Below are 7854 nucleotides of genomic sequence, written 5' to 3' on the forward strand. Positions count from 1 at the left end.
CTGTTTCTATCGATTATTAAGTTGGACACCCCTATCACTTTAAACTTTTCAGTCAATATAGCTTCATACAATAACTTAAGCTCTTCAAAATTCTTGTAAATTGAACGTACATTTACATGTGTACCGTAAAAGAGTATAGGATCGGGAGCTCCGTGAACCTCAAGGTTTCCCCTTCTACTGTTTATTTGTTGTTGTTCGTCAACGTTTTACTCCAGCTATGTAAATCTTTTCTCCATGTCATCATTCCTTGCTCGTAGTTTTGTCTCTCATCAGTCTCAATATAAAGTCTACCTACCCTTGTAATTCTTAAACAAGTTTGTTGAAGAATTCGAGTGACTTAGACATCGTGAGTTGCTCTGCATTATTTCTTAGACAGTGGATTTGAGAGCTGGCAGGTATTCAAGTTTCTGGTTGATATATTTCAGTTGACTGTTAATCTACATTCCTGAAACCTAAGTTTTTTGCTAGCTTGCTGTATTTTAGTTTCTTTAGGAGTCTTCAGGAAACGTTTGTCTTTGCACTGCTCAGACAGAAACGAGTCTCCCTGTGTGAATGTCACACCTTTTTTCTTCGGGCGGTAGTTACACTTTGGCATTTTTGTGTGTTCCAATTAGCGTACAGGTTTTTAATTAGCATCCAAATGTAATCAGGCAGAACAATAGTTCGGCTTTGGCTGTGTACTTTTACATGTAAACGTATCCTATGATCATATTTTCGTGGGCCCGTTCTCCGATGCTTGCCCAAAAGCTAAAGATTCAGAATGCTGCACATAGATTTGGGTTACTTACATTCGTGAAGACGCTGAAATTGGAGGAACACTATGACTTATATGGGTGTGAAATGTTGTTTTTGCAAAGTTGATGATGTGACACGTACCTGCACCCATATATATATATATATATATATATATTATATATATATATATATATATATATATATATATATATATATATATATATATATATATATATATATATATATATATATATATATACTGAGAATCTAGGAACTTGTAGTTGTCACTCTACAGGCTGTTTCATGCGCTAAGCAATCATCATATATATATATATATATATATATATATATATATATATATATATATATATATTATTATATATATATATATATATACATATATATATATATATATATATATATATATATATATATATGTGTGTGTGTGTGTGGTGTGTGTGTGTGTGTGTGTGTGTATTTGTACACGTTTTCTAGTATTTAAATATGCACTGGTTTTATTCAACATGAATGAAACTCGTCAATTTAGAGTATTGTGATACAGATATTTCTTCATAGTGGTGTTCAAAGAGCAATTGTATGAAAACCTATACAAAATATTCACATCTGTTATTGCATTCCAGATCGTTTGATTCTATGGGGTGTTGCAAGTCAACTCCTAGGGTGAGTCATAGGGAGAATAACGGTCAAACAACTCCTGTCGAAGACGCCTACAGGATTTACACTCCAACGACACGCCGTAGGACTAACACATGGTGAGCAATCTTCACGTATCAATTTTAAAACTTCTCTTGTAAGGTAAATATTGATGCGTTTGCCCTTGATGCCTAGACATAAACATCTGAGCGCTGCCGATAGTTTCAATGCAATCTTGGTTGTGCAGTTGGATGTATCATGACCTTGCAAAATGTAGGTAACTCAATTGTCAAGTTCATGTGTAAAAAGCCATCATAATACACGCTTGAAATGAAAACTCTCTTCAATGCAACTAATTTTGAAATACAAAGGAACGGTAACAGAATTCCCCTTTAGAACCAAGTAAGCAATACCTGTAATATTTCAACTTCCAGATAGCATTGTTTATAGTTGCTTACAATCTATGGCATGGAATTCGGGGAAAAATGTTTTTCTTGTGGTATTCTCTGCATCTATTCGGCTTTGAACATCGACATCGACAAAGCATCGACACTTCCATATTTAGCATACGTTTAGGTAAATAATGTCAACTTAGTTATTCAGTAACCGACTGAGAGAGATCTATAAACTAACAGACAGCCTAACTTTCCTACATAGGAAAAAAACCAGTACCCTTAGCAAACACTATGGACTACAAGCCGTACCTGTAATTTTCTTCATTTGATAGATTACTATCAGACTGAAAACATAAGTAACTTTTTCAAACATAGACATCATATACAATAAATTATTTCCGTTCAATATTGATGATTTACTCTCATGTAATCATTGTTACGACGATTTAATCTCATGTAATCACTCTTACGACCTTGTCTGAAAAATAAAGTTGTGAATAAACAAGGGATATTAATTCACACATTTTTAAATATGAAAAGGTAGTATTTTTCAGTAGCATTTTTCATTATTGCGTGGCCGAGCTATGTTGTAAGTAGAGGTAATATGACCAATGTAATCTTAATATCCATATCTGCCTTCTTGTCACATCAGATCTCTTGGTCCGAAAACCAGTCGTGAAATGTTATACATTTTAGACAATAACAAGAATGACAACTTATCAGATCAAACTATTCAATTAAAGATTTTGGCCTTCATTTCAGCATTTTGGGACAATGGAGGTTTCACTATGACTGTAAATTCTAAACTGTTATACAATAATAACTTGTCCGGCAATTTCAGACAGCTGGCATATTTTAAATCTTCATTGACGTTGATGCCATGCAAATACCATTTCCAAATAGATATGTTTAAGAAAAGTTGTCACTATAAAAGAAATATCTCGATTAATAGATAAGATACATGATAGGTAAATGATGTGGCCACCAAGGAATTGTTGGGTCAGTAATTCTTACTCCTTATGTTTGCGCTGAAATATCAGTCTAAAGTATTCCGTGCGCATGGAATAACATCTCTTGCGCACGAGAAACTTTCTCATGCGCACATGTCGTGCGCACGGTAAACATATCGTGCAAACGGAATAACATCTCATGCGCATGGAAAAACATCTCGTGCGCATGACATGTTATTTTTTGCTTTACAGAATGTCCCTTACGGGCTTTCATAGAGAATTACTAGGTTCAAAGACATACTATTATAGAAACGAAGGGCGAATCCCGGACCATTAACGGTTGTTTATGGGCAAGGGCGAGTGAAAGGCCGAAAATAACTGGCGAGGCTTGCCAAGCCCGTTAATGTCGGCTTTTCTCTCGCCCTTGCCAATAAATAAACGTTAATGGTATCGGTCAGGGCGGAGTCTATTATTCCCAATCTATTGTCAACGTTAACGGATCCGAGAAAAGCGTCAAAATTACGAAAATGTCCCACGCGAAAGACAATGGAGCCCCTGAACTTGTGCAATACGCGTCGCACTGTAAAGCGCGCTGTAAAAATTGCAAATCAGGAGATTTTTCGGGAAAAGGTGTCTTCGTTTGGTCCACAAGTGCTTAATTTTTATTTTGTGATTGATTATGTTCTTAGTACAAATCACAATTTACGTTTTAGCTGTGCAGTTACGATGCTAATATATGTTTTCATATTCAATATTCATGTGCATGTACACAAGTCATTACTGTGTATTTGCGGTCAGTCACGTGGTTCAACTCGACCAATTAAAATGCGACGAACAGGGTAGGGTAATATAGTATTGATGTCATCTGCGTACAACGTAGCTTAACCTGACATTCGCTGACCATTCCTTTTAAGGAATATTGCTGCATATTGTCTTATTATGACTATTTTGAATTTTTATAATTTCCTGTATGGAAAGTTGAATGTCGCCTTACAAAATATTTGCCTCGACGTCATTATGAGTTTTGCAGAGTAGCTCAGATCATTCGATCTTTGACCGTATGACTCTACTAGTACTTACCAAGTTGATTTCACCTATGCCTCTAATTCTAACATGCAGCCAGATGACAAATATAGATTCATTTGTAGAACTCTAGGGGGCGTACATGTTACAAACTAATTATTAAACATTACCGATTATGCATTTCTTCTTACATGCTTCTTGCCCTCAAAAATTCCACCCTACTCCTGGGGCACAATATAGAAATAACGGACGACGCGCTGACCATTAAAGTTTATTTATGTGCAAGGGCAAGAGGAAAGCCAAAAATTAACGGGCGAAGCTTGCCGAGTCTGTTAATTTTGGCGGAGTCTGTTATTTCCATTATATTATCAACGAATCCCCCGAAACCGTCAAAATTTAGGAAAATTCCCCGTGCGAACGACAACGGGGCCCAGTACTTGTCAGTGAGTAGTACTTCAAACATTTTGAAAATCTGGAGATTCTCTTGAAAAAGCGTCTAAACTTGGCCCACAAGTGCTCCATTTTATTTTGTGATTGATTATGATCTTTGTACAAATCACAATTTTCGTTTTAGCTGTAAACTTATTATGTTTACGATATCATTCATATTCACGGGCATGTAAACAAACCATTACTGTGTATTTGTGGGCAGTCACGTGGTTCAGATCGACCAATTAAAATGCGATGGACAGGGCATGGTAATATAATTGCAGATATTGTACCCCAATTTACATAAGGAATGATATTTACCTATGATTACAGATTGGTGAACTGGAATCAAACAATACATCTCCTAAGCCAAAAACACCGAGAATGAGAACACGTCCCTCGGGCATTCAGGTAAGATGTTCATTATTTTGACATTGAGGTTGTTTGTAATAATAATGCGGGTTACAGGAAATGGAAATTCCTTCTATTTGACAAGGTGTTATCAATCTTGGCTGTATCATAAACGTGTGGAAAATTGAGCAGGGGGTTTAAGCCTTTTGGATGGTATTGCCCATTTATATAGTATACATGAAGTAAATCTTCATTGACTTCGGTGTTTACCTTTAGTTTCAAATATATGCCATCTATAAGGAAGTTTTTAGCCCTTTATTTTTTTCTACTTCGCTACAGCCGGCAGGATCACAAGAGAATGATGATGATTTTATAAAGTCAAGTATAGAAAGAAGCAGGGAAACGCTGAGCTCTCGTGGAGACGAGTTCTAGCTCAAAAAATGAAGACGCCGTTCATCAGTGCTTCACTGCTACCAATACTAAAACACACAAAACACCACTCTGTTCTTCCAGTGACGCTATTCAAATACAATCTGACAGCTGTAGGTGTACTAGTCGCTTTCGATCATGCGATTACTCGAAAATTAAACGACATTATGATATCGCTGTGAGCAACATAGGTAACTTTATAAGCTGTCCTCAACTTAGTAGATATCGCGACATTTTTGTCACAATGCATTGTACTTCAATAAAGCACAAAGTATTGTGACAAAAAGTGGCTTAAAAATATTATAGCCGTTTACATTATCGACGAGTAACTGAAAATTTCTATTGAAAGCCCGTGTATGCAACAAATACCATTATCACAAATTACCAAGATTCAGATGTTTGGTTTTCCATAAGTATGTAGGTAACGCTTCGATGTTAAAGGAAGGTTTGTGGTTTTTTGAAGTTGATGTCAACAGCTTATTTCGAATAATAATCATCGTTTTAGCTTGTGGTATATTAGTGAGAATTTTCACAACATCTGATGGTACTGAAAATGATTTTAACTCACATTTTGTATGTATGTATGTATGTATGTATGTATGTATGTATGTATGTATGTATGTATGTATGTATGTATGTATGTATGTATGTATGTATGTATGTATGTATGTATGTATGTATGTATGTATGTATGCATGCATGCATGCATGCATGCATGCATGCATGCATGCATGCATGCATGTGTGTGTGTGTGTGTGTGTGTGTGTGTGTGTGTGTGTGTGTATGTATGTGTGTGTGTGTGTGTGTGTGTGTAGTGTGTAGTGTGTGTGTGGTGTGTGTGTATGTATGTATGTATGCATGTATGCATGCATGCATGCATGCATGCATGCATGCATGCATGTATGTATGTATGTATGTATGTATGTATGGATGGATGTATGTATGTATGTATGTATGTATGTATGTATGTATGTATGTATGTATGTATGTATGTATGTATGTATGTATGTATGTATGTGCGTGCGTGCGTGCGTGCGTGCGTGCGTGCGTGCGTGCGTGCGTGCGTGCGTGCGTATGTATGTATGTATGTATGTATGTATGTATGTATGTATGTATGTGATGTATGTATGTATGTATGTATGTATGTATGTATGTATGTATGTATGTATGTATGTATGCATGTATGTATGTATGTATGTATGTATGTATGTACACATGCCCGCCTGCCTGTATGCATGCATTCATGTATGCATGTATGGAGGCAGGCAGTCATGGATGCTAAAGTACATACCTACCTACCTACATACATACATAGGTACATGAATAGGTCAGATTGGGTAAAATTGGGTTGAAAATTGGAATGCGCGATCCTTTAGGTATTCTACATTATTTATTATCAAATTGTTGTGAAATTTGCATGTTGGTATTTTCGGGGATTTTTTTTAAATTTAGTTTTTCGTCAAAAATCATTTTCTCTAAAACAGCTTGTATGATTCATTTGAAAGTTGATATCCATATTCCTCGGGATGACGCAAGTCAGATTTAATCAAATTGTGGTGAAATTTTCATATTTGTAATTTTGTGGCAATTTACCCCATTTTTGGTCAAACATTTTCCTGTAATACCGCTAAGCTGGTAGATTTAATATTTGGTGTACAGATTCATTGAGATGATCAAAATGTGATGTATTCATATTCTGAAGAATTTTTTTATTTTGGGTCAATTTTAGCCATTTTTGGTCAAAAATTTTGTTTCTAAGAAACCGCTTGCCTTACAGCTTTGACACCTAATAGACATATTCCTCCGGACAAATGGTGAAAAGTAAGTCTATTTTTCAAACGGAATGTTTTGAGATGTAAAATCAAAGAACTGTTCTGCTTCTTTGTTTTATGTTGGCTTTTTCTTTTCTGAAATGTTCATTGTTTTTTCTTTTTTCTAAAAGTCAAGAAAAAAATTTAAAAAAAAAGAAGCTCTATCGGCCGCTAGGTCATAAGGTCACTTTTTTTATTTTCATAGAAATATTTCAATTGATTTGAAATTTGGTTTGTAAATCTCTACAAATGTTTCATACATGTATTGCCACATCAGAATGAGATGAACATAATTAATATTTTTGTAGATTTTTCTTTGTGTGTTTTGGTAAAAATATCTTTACAAGAATCACATCTGATGCTGGTTTGAAATTTTGCATCAAGGTTCCATTGAGTGCTAGTACCATAACTTATTTAGATTGTGTTGATATGAACAAAATTAATAAATATTGTGATAAGATCTTGTTTTTGGCGATTTATACATACACGAATTTAGAGCGCATAATGTTGTTATTTGATAAGCATTGTATGTGGTAAACTGTATTTCGTATCGAACTGCAGTAAACATATCGTTAGAACGCAAAGCATGAGGTGATTTTAGCGGGGTTGGTCTCCAACAGACATATTCCATTTTTTTTATCAATTTTGACAGTATAATGTTTCTTAAGGTCACAGCTATGTCTCTAAAATATAATTTGGTTGTTTTTGACGTCGCCTCAGTTTTATTAGAGAGTGTGCTGTATTTGTGTAGTGTTTGAGAAGCCACTAATTATTTAATGTCCGTTGGAGTTTGTTGACATAGAGTGTGTTGGCCCTGGAAAAACCTTGAGTTTTACTTTGACTCGGGGAGAGAGAGAGTTAGAGAGAGTTAGAGAGAGAGAGAGAGAGAGAGAGAGAGAGAGAGAGAGAGAGAGAGAGAGAGAGTTAGAGAGAGAGAGAGAGAGAGAGAGAGAGAGAGAGAGAGAGAGAGAGAGAGATTGCACTTAGGGAAAACGAGTGTTCTTTACTCAATGCTGTTAATAGCTTTCCACCTTTTCGACGACTTTTTTCAAAAGTGAATTTTGATGTCAAGTTGTG

Source organism: Ptychodera flava, chromosome 16, assembly GCF_041260155.1.
Source record: "Ptychodera flava strain L36383 chromosome 16, AS_Pfla_20210202, whole genome shotgun sequence".
Classification (NCBI taxonomy): domain Eukaryota; kingdom Metazoa; phylum Hemichordata; class Enteropneusta; family Ptychoderidae; genus Ptychodera; species Ptychodera flava.